Raw genomic sequence first — 24294 nt, forward strand, 5'->3', positions numbered from 1 at the left:
TTAAAAGCCTCCCATTTGCCAATCATTCCCTTTCCTTCAAACAGACTCCCCAAACGACCTCTAGTGGATCTTGCCTAATGGCCCCAAAATTGGCCCTGCTCCAGTTTAGCACTTTAACCTGTGGACTTGTCTTATTGTTATTCATAACTGTATTAAAACTAAGATACACATGGCCACTGAACCCAAACTACTCTCCGACTGACACTTCAGTCACTTTCCCGACCTTGTTTCCTGAGAAGAGGTCCAGTGTTGCACCCTACCAAGTAGGGCCCTCTACATATTTATTTAGGAAACTTTCTTGGACACATTTGACAAATTCCACCCCATCCGGGCCTTTTACACACTAGGTGGCCCAGTCAATCCAACCAATATCATTCTATTATTCCTACTGGTATCTGCAATCTCTCTACACATCTGCTCCTCTAGTACGCACTGTCTATTTTGGGGGTCGAGAATACAGTCCAAACAAAGTGACTATTCCCTCCTTGTTTCTAAGTTCTAACCATATGGCATATTTGATGACCCCTTAAGAATATCCTGTCTAAGCACTGTTGTTATGTTCTCCCTTTATAAAAAGGGCAACTCCTCCTTCTTGCTTGCTTGTTCTTCTATCATGCCTGTAGCTTCTGTGTCCTGGAACATTGAGCTGCCAGTCCTGCCCTTCTCTCAGCCATGTTTCTGTTATGGCTAGAACATCCCAGTCCCCAGAGCCAATCCATGCTCTGCGCTCATTTGCCTTACCAGTCAGGCCTCCTGCATTGAAATAAATGCACTTTAAACCAGAAATCTTTTCCTTCCCTTTGCTGTGCCCTTGGCTATCCTGAATAGTAAAATTGCTTTTGATGGCTAATGTAGTTTTCCCTGACTTCTCTATGGTCCCTGTCTTATTCAGAGACCCACCCCTCTGCCAAGCTAGTTCAAACCCTCCTGGGCAACACTAGCAAATCTCCCCACAAGGATATTGGTCCCTTTCTGGTTCAAATGCAACCCATCCCTCTTGTGTAGGTCATCTCTACCCTAGAAGAGAGTCTAATGACCCAAGACCTGAAAACCCTGCCCCCTACACCAGTTCTTCAGCCACAGATTCATCTGGCCTATCTTTCTATTTCTATCCTCGCTGGCGCATGGCATTGGGACCATTCCAGAGATCACTACCCATGAGGTCCTGCTTTTTAACTTATTACCTAACTCCCTATAGTCACTTCACAGGACCCTATCACTTTGTCTACCTATGGCATTGTATTGATGTGCACAATGACCTCTGGATGTTCAACTTCCTCCTTCACAATGTTCTGCAACCACTTAGAGACATCCTTGATCCTGATACCTGGGAGACAACACACCATCCTGGTGTCTTTTCTGTTGTCACAGAATCTTCTGTCTGCCCCCCTTACAATTGATGCTTCTATCAATATCACTCTGTCTGACTGCACCCTTTCCCTCAGAGCCAGTCACATGCCATGACCTGTCAGCTGCTGCTAGCCCTTGAAAGGTCATCCTTACATTCTTTTTGCAACTATCATAACTTTTGTATGTCCCAAAGTAGTGGTTCTTACATTCTATGGTAATTTAGAGAACCAAAGCAGTGAATTTGCCCATAGCAATGTTTAGCACTGGGACAATTCCCAACCAATCTTCAGATAGTGCCCTTAAATTTTAAGGGCACTATGTGAGAAAGCAGATATAACCTCCAATAGAATGCGGTGCTGCCTCAGTACTGCATTAAGGTACTACACCTGGATTTTATGCCAAATCATAAAGTCATAGAAATGTACAGCATGGATACAGACCCTTTGGTCCAACCCATGCAGGCCGACCAGATATCCCAACCCAATCTAGTTCCACCTGCCAGCACCCGGCCCATATCCCTCCAAACCCTTCCTATTCATATACCCATCCAAATGCCTCTTAAATGTTGCAATTGGACCAGCTTCCACCACATCCTCTGGCAGCTCATTCCATACACATACCACCCTCTGTGTGAAAATGTTGCCCCTTAAGTCTTTTTTTATATCTTTCCCCCTCACCCTAAACCTATGCCCTCTAGTTCTGGACTCCCTCACCCCAGGGAAAAAACTTTGTCTATTTATCCTATCCATGCCCCTCATCATTTTGTAAACCTCTATAAGGTCACCCCTCAGCCTCCGACGCTTCAGGGAAAACAGCCCCAGCCTGTTCAGCCTCTCCCTATAGCTCAGATCCTCCAACCCTGGCAACATCCTTGTAAATCTTTTCTAAACCCTTTCAAGATTCACAACATCTTTCCGATAGGAAGGAGACCAGAATTGCACGCAATATTCTGACAGTGGCCTAACCAATGTCCTGTACAGCCGCAACATGACCTCCCAACTCCTATACTCAATACTCTGACCAATAGAGGAAAATATACCAAATGCCGCCTTCACTATCCTATCTACCTGCGACTCTATTTTCAAGGAGCCATGAACCTGCACTCCAAGGTCTCTTTGTTCAGCAACATTCCCTAGGACCTTACCATTAAGTGTATAAGTCCTGCTAAGATTTGCTTTCCCAAAATGCAGCACCTCGCATTTATCTGAATTAAACTCCATCTGCCACTTCTCAGCCCATTGGCCCATCTGGTTCAGATCCTGTTGTAATCTGAGGTAACCCTCTTCGCTGTCCACTACACCTCCAATTTTGGTGTCATCTGCAAACCTACTAACTGTACCTCTTATGCTCGCATCCAAATCATTTATGTAAATGACAAAAAGTAGAGAGCCCAGCACCAATCCTTGTGGCACTCCACTGGTCACAGGCCTCCAGTCTGAAAACCAACCCTCCACCACCATCCTCTGTCTTCTACCTTTGAGCCAGCTCTGTATCCAAATGGCTAGTTCTCCCTGTATTCCATGAGATCTAACCTTGCTAATCAGTATCCCATGGGGAACCTTGTCGAACACCTTATTGAAGTCCATATAGATCACATCTACTGCTCTGCCCTCCTCAATCTTCTTTGTTACTTCTTCAAAAAACTCAATCAAGTTTGTGAGACATGATTTCCCACACACAAAGCCATGTTGACTATCCCGAATCCGTCCTTGCCTTTCCAAATACATGTACATCCTGTCCCTCAGGGTTTCCTCCAACAACTTGCCCACCACCGGGGTCAGGCTCACTGGTCTATATTTCCCTGGCTTGTCTTTACTGCCCTCCTTAAATAGTGGTACCACGTTTGCCAACCTCCAGTCTTCCAGTACCTCACTTGTGACTATTGATGATACAAATATGCCTCCAGAGTTGGAATGTCTCAGAGATGAAAAAGCTGCCAATTAAGGCAAGGCTGACACTATATTTAGAATTTATGACAGACTAGTTCATTAACACTTGAGTGTCATGATCATGCATCCTGTACATTTGTATCTCTCCATTTTGCAATTTTCCATACTGTAAACAACAGTTATCATCTCCATGACTAATTATAAAGAAATGTTGCAGTAGCATAGTGTAATATTTCTACCAGTTGTAGGCTGTTGAATATTCATTTTAAATATTTTAAATTAAAAATCTGCATTTCATTTCACACACAGACTTTATATTGTAGTCAGGGGAAAAGATCAATTCTGCTAAGAAGGTCACTGGATTTGAGGCATTGGCTCTGTTTTCTCTTCACGGATGCTTAGAGGCCTTCTGGTTTTCTCCAGCAATTTCTGTTTTTGTGTGTTGCAGAGGGGAAGGAGTCTGAAACTAATTGTTTTTATGAAGGTGTAGTAGAAGACCAAACTTTTTTTTTTCTCTTTTGGGGAGCAACTTAATTCCCCTGCTTGTTGTTTGAATTCTTGACCAAATAACTAAGAATATAAATTATGCATTCACTGCAATGTTCCTTGTACGCAGTAGACGGTTGTGCTTAACCCCCACCCTACCAAATGTTTCATTAGATTCTATGGAAGGAAATCAGTTACAAGAAGAAATAAGCAAAGGCTGATTTTGTGTCTTTTAAGTTTGTGTCAGACTGTAATATATGGTTGAATAATTGTGGTTTATTCTGGTTTTAGGATAAAAGTAAAGTTACCATAGGTCTGCCCTCTCATTAGAGAGACAATTGGTGGTAATTCTACCTTAGAGTCACCATGCTTCAGGTGAAGGGAAAGGCTGAGAAGGAGAGTCCTTCATAGCAACCTAGCTTCTGCAGGAAGTGAATCCTCACTGTTGGCATCACTCTACATTGTAAATTCATCATCCACCAACTAAGCAAACTGACTCCCATTTTTGGGGTAAAGTATTTGACAGCCGCTTTAGATTCTTGAGGATCAATATGAATGCCATTTGATTTGATTGCTTGTAAAAGAAATATATTGTATGAATTGCTTGGGCTTATTGCTTGTATATCAACAATTAAAATAATGTCTTATTATTGCAGATTATGTATTTTGAGCCTCCAACATAGCTATGTAATATTGGATGTATTTAGGTTTACTTATGCAGTCATCCTATTTTCCAATTAATATGTATTTTAGAATTTTAAAATCAGATTTCTTTCAACAATAACCCAATTAATGAACTCCAAATTTTAATTTCAGGACAGAATCAACTACTAGGACTTACATTTTAAAGAACAATATATCTTGGGGATCCCCTGAGAAACTAAATATTTACATATTTGCAATATTAGTTTCTCTTGAATGCAAGGTTGGTTTTTGGTGCCAAGATTTTAACTTAGGTTTTGTAAAGACTGTTAATTTCAATGTACAATTTACAGTGTACTTCAAAGCCAGATAAATAAAAAGTAATTAGACAATGTAGATGAAAAATTCATTATCAGCCATGCAATAGTGGAATTGGGAAAGCAGTGGCATGTCTCAACCTTATTGGAATATAGAATCCCTACAATGTGGAAGCAGGCCATTTGGCCCATGAAGTCCACACCAACACACTAAAAGGCAGTCCACCCAGACCCACCTCATATTGACCATGGCTAATCTACCTAGCCTGTACATCCAGGGACACTATGAGCAATTTAACATGGCCAGTCCACTTAACCTGCATATCTTTGAATTGTGGGAGGAGACCAGGGCACCCAGAAGGAACCCACACAGACACGTAGAGAATGTGGAAACTCCAAACAGACAATCACCCAGGTCTGGAATCGAACCTGGGTCCCTGGTGTTTTGAGGTAGCAGTGCTAACCACTGAATTGCCTCTGCTTATAGTTTGAGTCCTGCTAGCTGAATTTTTAAATGTGAATGATGGCAACAGTACTGTAGAAGTCTGAGCAATCTAGATTATTATAGAAAATGTAAGATTTTTCTCTAAAACAGAAGAAAGATACCCTGGATGCTGGAAATCTGAAAAAAAACTTCCAAATTATCTTATTTGCTTGAAACACTTAAGTCTGTTTCTGATTTCTGACTCCAATATTGAATTTTCCTAATTTCTTTCTCTGCCTTGTTTGTCTTTTTTTTTTGCCTTCTCTCTCCTCTTGAATGCATTGAATTTCGCTGGAGTGCATCTCCAGGGGTACAGATTGTCCTCTGGTAGAAATGTACCCATCTTTATTTGTGATAGTTGATAAATTGTTTTACTACTAGGGATTTATGTCTGATCCAGAACCTGTTCCCATCTAACAGCACGTACACATGTTCTGACCACTAGACTAGGACCAGCAGTTTGGATTGACTTTTTAAACCCTTGCCTTTGTCCTCAAGGCTTCTAAGAATGATAACAACTCTGTTGCTATCCTTTCTATTATCAGCTGAATACAAAATCCAGGGAACAAACAAAGATTTAGTCATCGGTATATGCAGATGTTTGAATATATAATCAAAATGTAATGCCACTTTCTCCAGTTTTGATGATAAATCTGTTGTTACAAATATATCCTCACATGAGTTATAAAGATTGGGGATTAATTGCCATCTTAGTTCTGCTGTGATCCTTATCGCCATGGTAACTGTTTGGACTTCTAAGATGTCTTGGATTTTTTTTCTCTTCAGCCCTTGCTGCAATACGCACAGATGTTCAATTTTTGCTCTATTGTCCTGCCCCTCCCACTGGTCAACTCCATATACTCAAATTGATGTTTAAAAATGTTTCCCTGGCTGAGAACCATTTGTAAAGCCCTCGATAGACTCATACTAATTTTTGTTTCATTGATCTGCGTTGGAGCTGATATGGAAACAAGGTTGCATTCAATATCAAATTCTGATATCTCCTTAAGTGTAGATATTTTAATACAGATAAGGAACTAACCTGACCTATTTCTCTGTGCACTTATATTAAGGTTGACTGTGAGCTAAACCTCAAAATCACAGCACATTATTTTGTTTAGTTGCCTGCGTTTGTTTGATTTTAAAAATGTGGTTTTGTAGAAGGTGAATAAAGATATTGAAATGATCACCTCTATTGACGTTCGTTCGCTAGCCTCGAGCACAAATAATCGGCATTTTTCCGAGATACTGGAGACTTGCATTTGGTTGTACCATTTTCTGGTACTGCTGTCTTCAGATTGGAAGAAATAAGAGTGAAATAAAAGAGCAAAAATAGGAAACTGTTTGCCAATAACCTTGAAATATCTTGTATATTTACAAAATAAATTGCATAATTTCTTGTTGTAAACTGTAATATTACCTGCGTGGAGGTTACTTTTTAAAGAACAAACCGAAGGACGAATTCGAACATTAAGATAACTATTTTTCAATGCATCCTGGTAGACGTAGCGAAACTCGAGCAGTGACACCTGGTGTAGGAGGTGCTGGATTTTTACTGTGTTACATTTCTGAGCGGTTGACATACTCGGAACCAGACTGTTCGGAGTACACTGCTTACTCTTGTTTTGGCATATAGCACAGTGTTTTATCTTTTTGGTCAATGATTGGGTACAAGGTGAGTTAGGTTAATGTGATTGGTGCGTTTGAGTCACTAGCTCCTCGTTTTACATACACTGATCCACCCACAATAGAACCGATACTTGCCATGAGTTTGGAGCTTATGTACGATATGCACACTGTAGAGTGAAACGTGATTTACAGGATCCTTGTGTGCTTTTCTTGTGCTTTTAAACGTGTCTTTTTCTGAAAAACAAGGTGAGCTACCACGAGTTTAGCTTTGCATTTTGAGCGTTTATCCTATTCATTCTGGTACTTTTGTTGTGATGTGTTTAAACAGACGCCATTTTGCATTGTGGTATTAATTGTGCAGCTTCAATGAAGCATCCTTAAGGTAGGTTCTTCTGAGTATAAATTACTTACTAAATAGAACGACATTGAGTTTTGCTTAAAACCAATGTTATTCATGTGTTGGAATAGTTTCTACCTAAAGAAATATTTTCATCTTCATTTTCCATGTTCTGTGGTGATGTGCCTAATACCACTCTAAACTTCTATCAGGTTTCTGTAAATTTAGGATTTGAAACATTTGTACTCGACTTGTCACTGTCAAATATATTAAGGTCACATAGAATGGTTTATGCAGTTCCATTGCATGTGTTATCTTTTTGTTCTGGCTCTGAATCAGTTTTTTAATTAAAACAATTGTTATATCTTTCCACAAACAATTAACTTTGGCTCTTGATGTTGGGCAGGGCAAGGCACTCTTCCTATGAATGTAAACTTAAAAAAAGCTTATTGTTTGGGAACGTGACGTGTCGGGACCAGTCAGCGTGTTCGGCACGGGGGTCCTCCTTTGTCTAGGTTCCTTTTGTGCTTGCAGCCTCTTGCTGTCTGAAGAGGAAGATGGGGGTGGGGTATCTTAATTCTTGGGTGTTTGTTGTCTTTTGAATTGTTGTATTAACCGCACTTTTTTGTGGAATTTATATGATTTGATTTCCTGACTTCAGTAGTCTGTAGTTGCAAGGTCTTCGGTCCACTCATATGAAAGCTCATATGAAGTAAATTATCTTGAACAAGATTTCAAAGAGCAATTGTATTATGGTGAAACCCACCAATGCAGAACACCATTCCATTAAAAATATGTTTACAAACCTTGAACTGTATCTGAAACATCACAAGATGTTGAATCAGTTTTGTACCCAAATTGAAGAAATTTTCTGACCTGTCGGACATCCTTTATTGCTGCAAGCAGAGTGTGCTTCCATTGCACCAGAACCACTCTTTACCCACATCATGATTATTCATTCCTGACATTTTAATACAGTACATTGTACTGTGCTGGTAATAGCAATGAAATATGGTGGAGTTAGCTGAACCCATGCTAAAGATTTGGAAAACTTTTTTAATTTGTGAGTTACACATGCAGCTAGAGTTTGTTTTTCACAATCATTTATGGTAGTCCCAGATCCTGTTTGCATAATCAAGTCCTGCCCACACCCAATGAAAATTACTTGAATCTGCTAATTGCATTGGTTTTGGAAGGCCCTTCTAATTGTATACATTTTCTTAGGTGCAGAGTACAATAAAAAAGAACCATAGAACAGTTGCATAACAGAATGAGGTGTTGGGACCTAGTTTTCCCTACAGGGAATTTTTAAGACTGAGGTAGATAGCATCTTGAAATGCAAGGGAGGGGGAGGTTGTCAGGCGTAATCAGCAGTGAGATCAACCATGCTGTCACTAACTGGTGGGGCAGGGTCACCTATACCAGATCTACATTTGTTTCTTTCTTTGTATGCCTTTTCTACACAATTCTGGAAAACCATAATTGAATCTGCCTTTGTTCACTTTTTTGGTGGTGCAATTCAGGACAACCACTTGCTGTGTCTTTTTAATTTAAAAAAATCGGATTTCGTTCCTATCACATTTGGTTCTTTTACCAGTCACCTTAAATTTGTGTTCCCTGCACTTTGACCCTTCTAACATTTTCTTTCCATTTATTTCATCTGCACCTCTTATGAATTTGGAATACCTCTATCAAATCTCTGAACCTTCACTGCCTGAAGGAGAACAAATCCATCTTTTTCTATAAATGTCACAAGTCAAGTCTGTCATCCTTGGAACCATTTTATTAAATGTCTTCTACACCCCCTTTAAGGCCTCATCCTTCCTAAAGTCCAGTGTAAGAATTGAACAGACTACTCCAATTGCAATCACTATCGTGTCTCATTAATGTACTTCATAACTTGCTTTTGTACTGTAATGCTAAGCTTTGTGAATATGGAGTAAAGAGGATCTCCAAGTCAATTTTGAAGAGTACATTGATTAGACTGCTTGGTGGAGCCTATTTATTGCCTGCCACAAAGCTTGCGTCTGCACTGTAAACCATTCCAACCTAAGATGGCTGGATTTTCTTTGTGCACACATGTAAATGCTCTTTGCAAAATCAAGAAACAAACTTAATCAAATCAAACAAAAACAAAACTGTCCATTGGGGGTGGGACAGTAGTTAGCATTGCTGCCTCACAGCACCAGAGACCTGAGTTCAATTCCAGCCTTAGTTGTCTGTCTGTTGATATGGACCAGACCAGACTCCCTCAAAATATATTAAGAAGGTAGCCTAGATCCTAACTTTTTCTTACTTTAAAAGGTACATGTAAGGTGCTGTGTTCCAGATGCAATTCAATTGGTCAAACTACTCAACATTTGGCAAAACATAATTTATTCATAGACTATAGTTAAAATACTTCAAAAGAAAGAGGAACTTGGATTAACAACTCCTACTGGAAAACTTAACAGAGCAATAGATTATTTTACTACTAGTAACTTTTAGTAACTGTTTCAATATAGTAACATGCCATAAATATCCTTGGCAAAAGGCAAATTCAGAAAACAATTGTCTGAAAACTCTGTGAGAGAGAGAGTTTGCGTGGAGTAGGTGGGAGGGATTCACGAAAGCTTCCAAGCCGGCTGAGACCTCACCAACAACTGCTGCTGAAGAAAACAAAATCCTGATTCTATGAGAGCTTGGCCACACTCATTCAGGCTGCTTCTATTGTTCCAACATTTAAAAAAAAACCCCAAGGCTCCACAAGCTGTTTATTCTTGTTGTTCTGCTAGACTGCTTGGTACCTCTGCCTTCAACCCTTCTTTTTAAAAAAGGGATCCAGGACAAAATAACCTCTTAAAGCCATTTTATCATCACTGTATGGAGTTTGCATATACTCCCTGTGTCTGTGTGGTTTCCATCAGATGTTCCAGTTTCCTCCCACAGTCCAAAGATATATAGGTTAAGCAGATTGACCATGCTAACAGTGCTGCATAGAGTCCATGAATGTGCAGACTAGGTGAATTAGCTGTGGTTAACATGAGGTAATTGCGATAGGGTGGTAGGAAGTGGTCTTTGAAGGATCAGTGCAGAATTGATGGGCCAAGTGACCTCTAGCTGTACTGTAGGAATTTTGTGTAAATTAGAGGAAATTTAGGAGATAGGAACCTAAATAGACCGAAGGGGCAACTTTTTCACGCAGAAGGTGGTACGTGTATGGCATGAGTTGCCAGAGGATGTGGTGGAGGCTAGTACAATTGCAACATTTAAGAGGCATTTGGATGGGTATATGAATAGGAAGGGTTTGGAGGGATATGGGCCAGGTGCTGGCAGGTGGGACTAGATTGGGTTGGGATATCTGGTCAGCATGGACAGGTTGGACCGAAGGGTCTGTTTCCATGCTGTACATCTCTGACTCTCTAAATACAATCTTAGGAATATACTTTAATCAACCTGTTTGGATATGTATGATGCCCCTCTACGACAGATGAAACTTGGAACACAGGTCTTTTGGGTCAGAAACAGGGTTAGTACCACCATGCTACAATGTTACTAGAATCCCCAGGTGGTTGTTTTTAATCCGTTTGGACATGTTATGACACCCTTCTGGGGCAAGTGAGAATTGAACTCAGTCCTTTTAGCAGGAACATCACCACTATACCTCAACTGTCCTCATGAACTCCCTATGTAGATAATTTCCTATATCAACCTGCTCAAGATGAGTTGCCCTAATTGCCCAGAGTAGCTTGCAAGGCCATTTCAGAAGGTAGTTGAGAGCCAATTGCATTGACTTGGGACTGGACCAATATGTAGGCCAGACATATAAGGATGACAGTTTCGTTTCCTAAGACATTAGTGAACAGGATGGGATTTTACTCCAATCAACAATGGATTTATGGTCATCGTTAGATTTTAGTTAAATTCAAATTCCACTTGTGATCAAACGTAGATCCCAGAACGTACCTGAGACTTTGGATTATTAATCCAGTGACAATACCACTGGACAACCACTATCCATTTTTGTTTATTTTAAAGCAGCTTAATCTCAGGTGCAGGAATAACCCTCTTGTTAAAATTCCTAGTTTACTAATTAAACCCATTTTCAGTTGTATTAATTAACAATTAATCAGGCCATGCATCAAAGAACACATTGTAATGGAAAAAGTGTTGTTTAATTGTACTGAATTTGAAAGGTTTGACACTGTCATGATGCAAATTGAGTAATGCAATTTGGATGTAATTTCCTGATTGTACCCAAAGCAGAAACTCTTCTTCTCCACATCCCTGATATTTTTGGCAATTTTCCGTTTCATCAACCTGTAATAGACAATAGACAATAGGTGCAGGAGAAGGCTATTCTGCCCTTTGAGCCTGCACCACCATTCAATATGATCATGGCTGATCATCCTTAATCCGTATCCTGTTCCTGCCTTATCTCCAAAACCCTTGATTCCACTATCCTTGAGAGCTCTATCCAACTCTTTCTTAAATTAATCCAGAGACTGGGCCTCCACTGCCCTCTGGGGCAGAACATTCCACACAGCCACCACTCTGGGTGAAAAAGTTTCTCCTCATCTCTGTCCTAAATGGTCTACCCCATATTTTTAAGCTGTGTCCTCTGGTTCGGCACTCACCCATCAGCGGAAACATGTTTCCTGCCTCCAGAGTGTCCAATCCTTTAATAATCTTATGTCTCAATCAGATCCCCTCTCAGCCTTCTAAACTCAAGGGTATACAGGCCCAGTCGCTCCAGTCTTTCAGCTTAAGGTAGTCCTGCCATTCCAGGAGTTGACCTCGTGTACCTACGCAGCACTCCCTCAATAGCCAGAATGTCTTTCCTCAAATTTGGAGACTAGAACTGTACACAATGCTCCAGGTGCGGTCTCACCAGGGCCCTGTACAGCTGCAGAAGAACCTCTTTGCTCCTATACTCAATCCCTCTTGTTATGAAGATCAGCATTCTATTAGCCTTCTTCACTACCTGCTGTACCTGCATGCTTACCTTCATTGACTGGTGTACAAGAACATCCAGATCTCTTTGTACTGCCCCTTTACCTAAATTGATTCAATTGAGGTAGTAATCTGCCTTCCTCTTCTTGCCACCAGAGTGGATAACCATACATTTATCCACATTAAACTGCATCTGCCATGCATCTGCCCACTCACCTAACTTGTCCAGGTCACCCTGTAATCTCCTAACATCCTCATCACATTTCACTCTGCCACCCAGCTTAGTATCATCAGCAAATTTGCTAATGTTATTACTAATACCATCTTCTATATCATTAATATATATTGTAAAAAGCTGCACTCCCAGGACTGATCTCTGCAGTACCCCACTGGTCACTGCCTGGCATTCCGAAATAGAGCCGTTTATCACTACTTTGTTTCCTGTCAGCCAACCAACTTTCAATCTAAGTTAGTACTTTGCCCCCAATACCATGCACCCTAAGTTTGCTCACTAACCTCCTACGTGGGACTTTATCAAAAGCTTTCTGAAAGTCCAGGTACACTACATCTACTGGATCTCCCTCACCCATCTTCAGAGTTACATCCTCAAAGAATTTCAGAAGATTAGTCAAGCATGATTTCCCCTTCATAAATCCATGCTGACTCTGACCTATCCTGTTACTACTATCCAGATGTGCTGTAATTTCATCCTTTTATAATAGACTCCAGCATCTTTCCCACCCCTGAGGTCAGACTAACTGGTCTATAGTTTACTGTTTTCTCTCTCCCACCTTTCTTAAAAAGTGGTACAACATTAGCCACCCTCCAATCCGCAGGAACTGATCCCGAATCTATTGAACTCTGGAAAATAATCACCAACACATCCACGATTTCTCGAGCCACCTCCCTTCAGTACCCTGGGATGTAGACCATCAGGCCCCGGGGACTTATCAACCTTCAGATCTAACAGTCTCTCCAACACCAATTCCTGGCAAATATAAATTCCCTTCAGGTCCTTCAGCCACTGTTACCTCAGGGAGATTGCTTGTGTCTTCCTTAGTGAACACAGATCTGAAGTACCAATTCAATTCTTCTGCCATTTCTTTGTTCACCGTAATATATTCCCCTCCTTCTGTCTTCACGGGCACAATTTTAGTCTTAACCATTTTTTTGCCTTTCACATACCTAAAAAAGCTTTTACTATCCTCCTTTATATGTTTGGCCAGTTTACCTTCATACCTCATTTTTTTCTCTGCGTATTTCCTTCTTAGTAATCCTCTGCTGTTATTTAAAAGCTTCCCAGTCCTCCGTTTTCCCACTTATCTTTGCTATGTTATACTTATGTAATGCACCATAAATTTTAAATATGTCTGTTGTCCAGCAAATTGTATAACCAACTCGTATTCCTTGGGGCTAATGAGTGAAAATATAAGGTGCTGTTGATTTGTTTTCTTTTTGCCAGACCGCATGTAATCCTGTGCTTATGTAAGAAGTCCCACTTTAGTCAGTGTGTTCCAATATTGGGCTATTATACACCTTGTAAAATTCTCTTTTACTTCACCTTCTTGAATTCTTGTCCATTACAAATGCCAACATTGTCAATCTCTAACTATAAGTATTTCACCTTTTAGTAATTACAGCACAAAGTAAAAGCATTCCTCATGGCTTTCTTTTTCTTGTCATGATAGTCAGCAGTCCTTAGTCATGTCGAGGGAGACAGCCTAATACAGTAAGTCAAGGGCACAATCCAGTATCAGTCCAGAGGATTGGGAGTGGTCAGTTGGCCATTTAAGGTGGTTACAGTCATTGGGGCAAAATGTTGAATGTCAAGCAGCACACCACCCATTTTGCGCTATTGTTGGCTGTTTTTTTTTCCTGGAATGAGAGCAGGGGAGAGTTTGAGTAAAATGAAAATGGATGGTATAGCTATTAGTGAAAATGCAGGTGGAGGAAAAATTAGTTGTTCTGAGTGAGGTGAGTAGACAGCAAAGAGGGTATGGGGGTTGGTAGTGTTGATTGGATTGAGTGTGAGCGAAATAAGTTGTTGCATGCAAAACTAAGAGTGGTAGAGCACAAATTTTCATCGGATATCTGTGCAGTAGAGAGTGAGTTTGAGGTAGCAGAGAGAAGACCATGCTCTTACCCTGACTAAATGAAGAAACGTTATGCTTGACGTTCTTCCAGATGGCTGAATCACATTGACCCAGATGTCAACCTCGTCCCCGGATGGCACAGTCTGGTGGTGTGGCCTCCACTGCTAGCCCTGGAAGAAGGGGTTGGCCATCCTGTTTGTAACCCCATTCATCAGGACCTCTAGTCCCTGTCCACACAGTGGGGTGCTCGTTTCCCCTTCTCTGCCATATCTGGAAGAAATGTTAGTCACTGTGCAGGGCAGCTGCAGACTGACCGTGCCCACCCGGGTACAACTATCTTTTAAAGTTGCTGCTAGTGTCATCAGTGAAGGTTTATTTTGGGATATCCCAGCAGTGGCAAGTGGTAGAATCAGGTGAGCATTGGATGAGAGTGTTGCCATGGGAAGGGGTTAGATAATTACCTGAGGCAAGCTTAGGATGATAGACGCAGCAAGATTTTTTGCCATTCAGTAAAAACCCTACATGAAACTTGATGAAATTTGACACCTAGCCAAAATGACACGATTCAGCCCCAAATAGCTAAATCCTCTTTTGTGAATTAAGAGGAAATTATCTAATTTACCACTGGTACTGAATTGAGGTATGCCATACTGTGAATGACTGGAGGACAATATAGATTAGTGGGTTGGGTGGCACAAGAACATACATTGAGTGAAATGTGAAGCATTGGGGAGCAGAAAAAAATCTTTTAATTGACTGAGAGGAGATGTTTTGCAAGTAAATCAATGATTAACGGAGGTAGCAAAAGCAGATGAAGTTGTTTTTGTTTTAAAGAAATCCTTCAATTTGTGTCTAGATTGTTTACAATTTTGGACATCCTATTATTGGGTGAATATAAATTAATGGGAAATACAATATAAATTTGTAATGTTTCAGGGATAAGATGCTGCAGTTGTGAAAAGGGCAATATATGTCTTCAGTATTGTAAAATAATTATGATAAATAATGTATTGAAAGTTTACTTTATGGGTGATAAATTGAATAGACAATTAAAGATAATCATTTTCTTACAAAAGGTAAAATCTTTAGAAATGCTTATTTGAATGTGGAGTTCGGTCTCAAAACTGAAAGAACAATTGAAAAAGGATTTGAGCTATCTGGAAAGGTTGAATAGGCTGGGGCTGTTTGTCCTGGAGCGTCGAAGGCTGAGGGGTGACCTTTTCGAGGTTTTATAAATTATGAAGGGCATGAATAGGATAAATAGACAAAGTCATTTCTCTGGGGTAGGCAAATCTAGAACTAGAGGGCATAGGTTTAAGTTGAGAGGGGAAAGACATAAAAGAGGCCTAAAGGGGCAAAGTTTTCAAGCAGAAGGTAGTGCGTGTATAGAATGGGTTGCCAGAGGAAGTGGTGGAGGCTGGTACAATTGCAACATTTAAAAGGCATCGGGAATGGGTATATGAATAGGAAGCATTTGGAGGGGTATGGGTTGGGTGCTGTCAAGTGGGACTGGATTTAGGTTGAGATATCTGATCGGTATGAATGAGTTGGACCAAAGGGTCTGTTTCCGTGCAGTGCATCTCATCTCTATGACTGAGATGAAGAAAAATTGTGTTTTTCTTAAAATAGGAAATTCAGTTATTGGCAAAGGAGAAATATTAAAGTATATGGAAAGTAAGGAAAAGTGTAGGATTAGACTGTAGTTCATTTTATGAAAACACTAAACTGAACAAATTGGACTGTTTTCTATTCAGTAATTAAAGTGTTATTTGTGTTACAGTAAATTTATATAGGTACTGTTCTCATTTGTTAACTTGGTTTGACTTTTCATATTTCTGTGTAGGAGAACATATGAAAGTGAAACAATAAAATTTAACTTCCATTAATTTGTTGAAAAATGTCCTAAATGACAGAATGAACTTGTAATCTTGGAAAATATTTTGCACACAAATTAACCTGTGGAACAATTCTGAAAATGCTTGAATTTTTATTCAGTTGTAAAATTATATGAGCAACTGAAATCAAAATGCTGACAACAATGCATAGTGGTTTACATATAAATGTTCCTGAAACATTGCAACTTAGATATGCATTTGAGTTGCTTTACTTGATAAATTTGTTTTCTCGAAAACTATCTTTTACTCTAAATGGAGATGTCTAGGACTTTCCAATGCTGCATAAGAATTAGAATTAATATAGGAACCTGTAAAGGCCTACTTTTCTATGTTAAATAATGGGACCAGTTTATCCTCTCTTCTGTTACTGTTCGCTGGTTGTATGTAGCCAAACTTCCACCAAACCTTTAGTAATGTCAGTATTCACACTCGCTTTTGGGATTTGTACTGTAAGAAGTATCCTTGAGTGATTTTCTACTTGGAATTCTCTTCTCCTAATACCATCTAAGCTTTTAGCCTTGGGAATTTGTGTTCCCCTGATATCTTGACAAAGTTAACAACAGGGTTTATATGAACAACAGATCTTTCTGATGTCAATATGGTGTAATAAACAGATTTAGCCACCAAAGATTTTTATAAATTTAATTCATTTTGTGATAGAATGGAGTATGAGAAGTTTCCGATTTGTAATCAGTTGTAAACTACAGTGTATTTAAACTTCTGAAGTGCTGAAAAGAAATCACGCTGTCTGGCTCTGAATTTTTTTAAGTTATAAGAATAGTATTTTACCTTATGAACAGCTGCCTCTTGTGCGACGGGAAATGTTTTGATCGCTGTCTACAGGGAAGAAGTGATGGCACTGTAGAGACTTATTACTGCAGAAATTTAACATCACTGTGTGCATTTGTTGAGCGATGATGGCCAGTGACAGTGATTAATGGTTGTAAAAATTATAAGGTACAGTTAGTAACTATAAACTGTGTTGCTAATTTGCAAATGACTCATAAGTACCCTTTAGTAGGAACAGAATTAGTGTTATTATAATGTTAGTAAATTTCTCAAATACTTTGAACTGATGCAACCTAAATACACCTGTGTCAATTCATGATTGTAACTAAACTTGGCATAAAATAGGTTATAAATGTAGTCATTTAGCAATCTATTGAAATGCTGTGTCCTGACATGTGAAGGTATTTTATCTTGCCAATGGTGAATTGGTATGTTCTGTGCATCCACAACCTTCTGGTAAAATTTAACAGCTAATAGTTTTGACTACTGTTTTTGTAGGGGTATAAATTAGCTATTTCATGTTCTGCTGTTCAATATTGTGAAACAAAGCTCTAATTTTGAACCTTTGAGCAGAACTGTACAAGGATGCACTTACCCTGAGCAGATTCCATAATTGTAACTTCCAGTGTTAAACTTCAAATATTTTCAAAATGCAGCCCTTGCTTGCATTTTTGAGACCAGATCTGACACTAGAGCAAAGCAGTCTAGTCTACTTTGAAGTAATTTTGCACCCTAATGCATAGTCTAGTCTAGTTTGAAGTAATATTGCATTACTGGTTCTGTATCAGTGAGATGTAGCTTTGACTGCGCTGATGTTGAACTTGCATCATGGTAATGACAAATGGCTCCACCACTGACCCATTCCCCGTTTGGCAACATCAGACTCTATACAAAATGATGGTTTGCACAGCTGTGGTGGTTCCTGCCCTTTATATGGTTCTGAGATGTGAATTGTCTATAGCAGACTCCTCAATTTACTGTAGCAGTAGCACCAATGCTGTCTGCGCAAGATCCTGTGAATCAGTTGGGAAGAAAGATGCACTAACACCAGGGTCATCGATCAGGCCAACATCCCCAGCATTGAGGCACTGATCACCCTTGATTGGCTACAAAGGGCTGGGTATGTTGTCCACATGACCAACGCTCCCCAGGCATGTTTTGTGCTCCCAACTTTGAAATGGCACTGAGCCCCAGGTGGACAGAGGAAGTGCTTCAGTGATGCCCTCCAATTCACACTGGTGAAGTGCGGGATTCCCACAGACACCTGGGAATCATTGGCTGAAGACCATCCAAAGTGGAGGAGGAGCATCCAGGAAGTCTTGAGACTTGCTCCTGGGAAAAGGCGGAACCCAGGAGAAAACAGCAAAAAGAGCACGCTGCCACACTAACATGCCACCCATCCCTTCCTGCAACCATCTTCTGCCCTGAATGAAACCAAGCCTGTAGTAGCCACATTGGTCTGTACAGCCACCTACAGACCCACTCTGAGAGTGAAAGATAGTCATCCTTATTTGTGAGGGACTGAACTTGTGCAGTGTGGATGTATTGAAATTTAATCAAGTTCATTTGACTAATTGGCTGAATGGCCTAATTCTGCTCTTATATTTTATGGATGTTAATGTCAAAACCTCGAAATCCCACTACCAGTGAGTGTCTGTTTGTGAGAGTGATGCAAATCACAATCGCACATTCCAATATCAAAAGAGACAAGAAATAACAATTTAAGTATGGGCGGCACGGTGGCACTGTGGTTAGCATTGCTGCCTCATAGCACCAGAGACCTGGGTTCAATTCCCGCCTTGGGCAACTGTCTGTGTGGAGTTTGCATGTTCTCCCAGTGTCTACGTGGGTTTCCTCCGGGTGCTCCGGTTTCCTCCCACAGTCCAAAGATGTGCAGGTTAGGTGAATTGGCTATGCTAAAATTGCCCCTAGTGTTAGGTGAAGGGGTAAACGTAGGGGAATGGTTCTGGGTGGGTTGCTCTTCGGAGGGTCGGTGTGGACTTGTTGGGCTGAAGGGCCTGTTTCCACATTATAAGTAATCTAATCTAAGTAGTTAACTAAAATATAATCAAAACTAAACAGCTCCTCAGTAATTAAGGGGAAAGCATTATGTAATACTTTCCAAAAAGAAAAATCAGAATATCTTTGTTAATAAAGCAACATTGTGATGATCTGTTGTGTATTACATGACTTGGCATCTCTATGGTTCTAGTATAGCTTATTCTTTCTCTTCAAATGAGAAAATTTATTTGCAACTGTAGAAATGAGACCTAGACTAAGGTGGAAATATATACAAACTATGCTGACAATCAAAACTGGCATTCCATTTTCTTTACTGCAGTTAATCTTCAGGATATATTAGCTTGTGTACAGCAATACATCTGCCAGTTCTTTGCTTTAGTAAACGCCCAATTGTGAATAGTTTGCATGTTTTCCACCTAAAATCAATACAGTAAATAGCATAAATTTCAGCATTTTTAAACCTAAATGTTTTTGAGATTAATTTTCTGGTGGCCTCGGGTGTTAACCTGTTGGCAGTTACTGGGTTTTATTACCGAGGGGCTAAATCAAATTCCTTGGATTCAAATTCCCGAAATTAAATGATATGAAAGCCTCACATTGAAGAGGATTTAAATGATCTTGAGCTTAATAACATTACAGTATGTTTTACAATCATACATACACAAACTCCAAACCATAATTTGAATATTGTTGGGAAAATCCCTTTAAAAATGGTTCATATTGTTGCTCAAGTTTGTAATAGTTGTAGGCAAAGCAACAAGGATAAAGTGCATTAAGCCAATTAAGTTGATAAGCTGAACATTAATTCTCTTCCATTATAATAATACCTATAGTGTTATTCAAGTTCCAGGATACTAGCCATGGATTTTATTGGATCACCTTTGTACTGTCACTTTCTATTGATCCTACTAGGTGTCTCTTGGCTAGATTTGCCTAGTATTCATATATATTTGAACTATAATGATACTGATGCCATAATTTAAATTCAACTTTTTTTAGTTTGATTAAAAAAATCTAAAATATAATTAATCTGTTTCAACATGTTAAGACACATCTCTGAACCAGGTGCGACTTCAACCTGGGCTGCCTTGCCCACGGTAGGGACACTGTCAGTCTGCTATGCGGCCATTTTAAATTCAAGTTTCACCATCTACCCTGGCCCTAGAAGAATAACTTGAGATTCTAGATTAGTAGTCTAGTGACATAACCACTACATCACGTCTTCCCTTTTAGCTATATTTTATATATGGTTATATTAGTGGCTTATACTCATTTTGAGGGACACATGCATAGTTGCCTTTCTGTTTATGCCAGTGAAGCAAACAAACCTCACTCCTATTGAATAGTTTAAAATTGGTCACTTGGTCATCTGCCTTGCTGACACATCAATGAGTTCATGTATGACTGCAGGAATTATATTCTGATATTACTACTTCTAATCACCTCTAGGACTAAACTAAACAGATTCTGGCATTTGAAGTTTATTTCTGTCGATTTAACCAGTATAATTGGGCAGGATAATTACTCTTTTAATTTGTCAAATCTTTTTTCTTGAAAAAAGAAAATCCTGCCAGTCTCCATGAACTATAACTGACACACACCATCAGTAGTTTTCATTGATGTGTCTTGTTTCATTGGCATAATCCCCTTAAGCATTGTTGATCTAAATGGTAATGTTGAAAATCAATAATAGTGGAATCTTTTCAGGTACTGAGAGTTTGTGTTTTGTCTTTATTAAAATCAGCCTATCCTGGAAAAAATTCAGGAGACAATATATCCAGTCTCCTGCCTGGGAATACCATATGCTCAATACCAGAGTCTTTGCTTGCTTCACTGCCATGAACAGAAAGGCAATTATGTAGGTGTCCCTCAAAATGAGAAACTGTGTTCCATTCTGAGCACAGTCGTTTGAACTAGGTAGATTTTGCATGCATTCGATTAATAGTATTGTTATCTTATTTTGGAAGCTCTGAAACAATCATCTGAAAATTAAGGAGTTGAATTTAAGATGTAATTTTATACTAAAATATTTACTACAGTGTCTAGTAATTTACTTGGCATAATAGGACCTTTGCTTTTCTGACCTTTGAAACTAGTATTCAGATCTGTAACCTAAACCTTTTGCCACTTGTAAGCTGAGCCAGCACAAAGTATCTCTGGATCCTATTATTTGTAGGATCATTTGATTCAAAGGGTAGCTGATTTTGTGCTGCGTAAATCTTAAAGCTATGCTTTATTATCTTAAACTTGATAGCTCTGCTTATACCCTGAAACATTGATTATTAGAGATTTTTTTTCAATACCCTGAGCGACTGTTATGTGTCCCAGGTTGTGGAGGACCCTGCATTGTAAGGAGCGTAAGAGTATGCGATTATTAAATATTGTTGGAGGCGATGACAGCTATTGGGAGACCATTTAGCAAAGTGATAGGATATCAAAGTCTGTCAGTTATTAGAGTGAAAACATTTGAAGCAGCCATAAAGGAACAGAAAAAGAGGAGTAACCGAGAGCAATGCTGCCACAGAGTGTAGCCACTTCCTCTATGTTGCAGGAAGCATTGCTTTATAATTTGTTTTTCTGTTAAAATTTGCAAAAACAGAACTTGGCCCCAATGGAGAATGACACAGAGCAACCTAGGAAAAGGCCAGCAAGCACAATGAAAGTGTAGCTATTTTTTATTTGTCAGACATGACTGCCCTGTGAATGAGTTAATTCAACCATATCTATCCTGTCAGGAAGTTGGAAACATCTTACTATACATATTAGTTTCTGGAAATTCAAAAATTGATGCATCGCAGTTCTAAATTCAGAATAGATGTCTAGTCCAAAGCTTGGTTATGAGTCTTTTTTTATCTCAAACTTGTTAGCTGAACTTCGACCCAGAAAAATTGATCCTTGGAGCAGCACTCTAATCAACTATTATGGATCCCAGATTGCAGAAGGCTCTGTGACATCTGCAATATAGGAATAGGGTGTTCAGAATATTTGGAGGAAATGGCGGTAGTTGCGAAGATTATAAGAGAAAAATGAAATATTTGCAAAGTCTGTAATTTACTGGAATGACTTTAAACAATCAAAGGTAGAAGACAGAGGGTGGTGGTGGAGTGTTGTTTTTCAGATTGGAGGTCTGTGACCAGTGGAGTGCCACAAGGATCGGTGCTGGGTACTCTCTACTTCTTGTCATTTAAATAAATGATTTGGATGCGAGCATAAGAGTTAATAAGTTTGCAGATGACACCAAAATTGGTGGTGTGGTGGACAGTGAAGAGGGTTACCTCAGATTACAACAGGATCTTGATAGGATGGGCCAATGGGCTGAGAAGTGGCAGATGGAGTTTAATTCAGAAAATGTGAGGTGCTGCATTTTGGGAAAGCAAATCTTAGCAGGACTTATAGACTTAATGGCAAGGTCCTAGGAAGTGTTGCTGAACAAAGAGACCTTGGAGTGCAGGTTCATAGCTCCTTGAAAGTGGAGTCGCAGGTAGATAGGATAGTGAAGGTGGCATTTGGTATGCTTTCCTTTTATTGGTCAGAGTATTGAGTACAGGAGTTGGGAGGTCATGTTGCGACTGTACAGGACATTGGTTAGGCCTCTGTTGGAATATTGTGTGCAATTCTGGTCTCCTTCCTATCGGAAAAATGTTGTGAAACCTGAAAGGGTTCAGAAAAGATTTACAAGGATGTTGCCAGGGTTGGAGGGTTTGAGCAATAGGGAGAGGCTGAACAGGCTCGGCTGTTTTCCCTGAAGCGACGGAGGCTGAGGGGTGACCTTATAGAGGTTTACAAAATGATGAGGAGCATGGATAGGGTAAATAGACAAAGTCTTTTCCCTGGGATCGGGGAGTCCAGAACTAGAGGGCATAGGTTTAGGAGGTAAAAACAATGACTGCAGATGCTGGAAACCAGATTCTGGATTAGTGGTGCTGGAGTGAGAGGGGAAAGATATGAAAGAGACCTAAGGGGCAACTTTTTCATGCAGAGGGTGGTACGTGTATGGAATGAGCTGCCAGAGGATGTGGTGGAGGCTGGTACAATTGCAACATTTAAGAGGCATTTGGATGAGTATACGAATAGGAAGGGTTTGGAGGGATATGGGCCAGGTGCTGGCAGATGGGACTAGATTGGGCTGGGATATCTGGTCGGCATGGACAGGTTGGACCGAAGGGTCTGTTTGCATGCTGTACATCTCTATAACTCTATAACACCGTCTTTACCTGCTAAGGAAAGGGGCACAAAATAGCTGCTGTTGAGAACCTTTTGAGCCAACCAGTTCTCAAAGATGTTGTATGCAAGCTGTAGCATTTTGTTTCTTCTCCTTGGAGAAGAAGAGACCACACTGTAGAATTCAATATAGTGCATAGCTAGGGCCCAGCTTATAGAGATACAGGAGGGTCCAGTAACGAAGGCCTGGACCTCTAAGGAGCTCACTGTGCTTGGGTTGAGGGGATGGGCTTCTGTGCCTGGGGCAGCATTGAGGACAAATGCAGAAGTTAAACTTTTAATTTTATACAGATGACTTGTTCGAAATAAAAAAAAAGTCATGAGTGCATTAGGCTTCAAAGAAAGTAGTGATTTGGACTACTCTTGAAATGGGTTGAATTTTCACCTATAAATCTACACAGTATACTTAGCTTGTGACAAAAAAATGCTTTGTATTTTGCTAGCTTTAACTGTGGACGTTGTATAGGCATACAACTGATTCTTAGCAGTCATACAAATTGCTGTTAGTACGCAGTGGTGTAAGACTATGGTTAATGGAAAGCAATTCTGTTATACATTTTCAATATTTCATTCATCTACTAAGTGGTAGCTGGTGATTGTAAAGCCATGCTGACTTGTGATTAATTAGTGCTCTTCAACTCCTAACTCTAATTAGGTGTCACTTTCTGTGTGGAAGCAGTGAGCCAGGTGGCATTTAAACATTTTTGAAAAGAATTGTTGATGTAATTTAGTTGCTGCTTTGTCAGCTGCTCACTCTATCCTAATGAGGTGGAGATGTTCAGTGGCATCACCCTGTTCACTACTTTCAGTCCCATACCCAACTCTCAACCTTTTTATATTCACTCGTGGGACACTGGCAGCACTGGCTCGGCTTCCATTTATTGCCCATTCCTATTTGCCCTTGAGAAGGTTGTGATGAGCTGCCGCCTTGAACCACTGCATTCTACTATGCCATTGGGAAGAAAATTCCTGAACAATGTATACAAAAAGGAAATGGTGACAGTTTTTTATGTCAGTAATTTCCTGTCACATTAAGCAATTCAATTACCTAATATGTGCAATGTCTTTAAAAGTGTGCAATATCCGATGTGGTTACAAGCCAGAGCGAGATTTGATTGGAAGGCATATGTTTGCAGGCTTTGCAGGGCTTTACCTCCTAAAGGGAGTTGGAGGAGGAAAATAATGGCCAAACCTGAGTCTGGGAAGTT

At 39.9% G+C, this 24294-nt stretch overlaps 1 protein-coding gene across 11 annotated transcripts in view; it reads left to right on the forward strand.

Annotated features, from left to right (window-relative positions):
* The first annotated feature begins 6727 nt into the window (after nt 1–6727).
* epb41a (erythrocyte membrane protein band 4.1a) overlaps nt 6728–24294 on the forward strand; it is a 156019-nt gene continuing 138452 nt past the window's right edge. For 10 of the 11 annotated variants that reach the window (XM_072548045.1, XM_072548038.1, XM_072548048.1 and 7 more), the window contains exon 1: nt 6881–7043. The gene's annotated coding sequence lies outside the window, so the exon portion shown is untranslated. Of the gene's footprint in view, nt 6844–6880; nt 7044–24294 lie in introns of those variants that run through there. The other variant, XM_072548039.1, reaches the window with a different exon arrangement.

This window comes from Chiloscyllium punctatum, chromosome 27 (genome assembly GCF_047496795.1).
Source record: "Chiloscyllium punctatum isolate Juve2018m chromosome 27, sChiPun1.3, whole genome shotgun sequence".
NCBI lineage: Eukaryota > Metazoa > Chordata > Chondrichthyes > Orectolobiformes > Hemiscylliidae > Chiloscyllium > Chiloscyllium punctatum.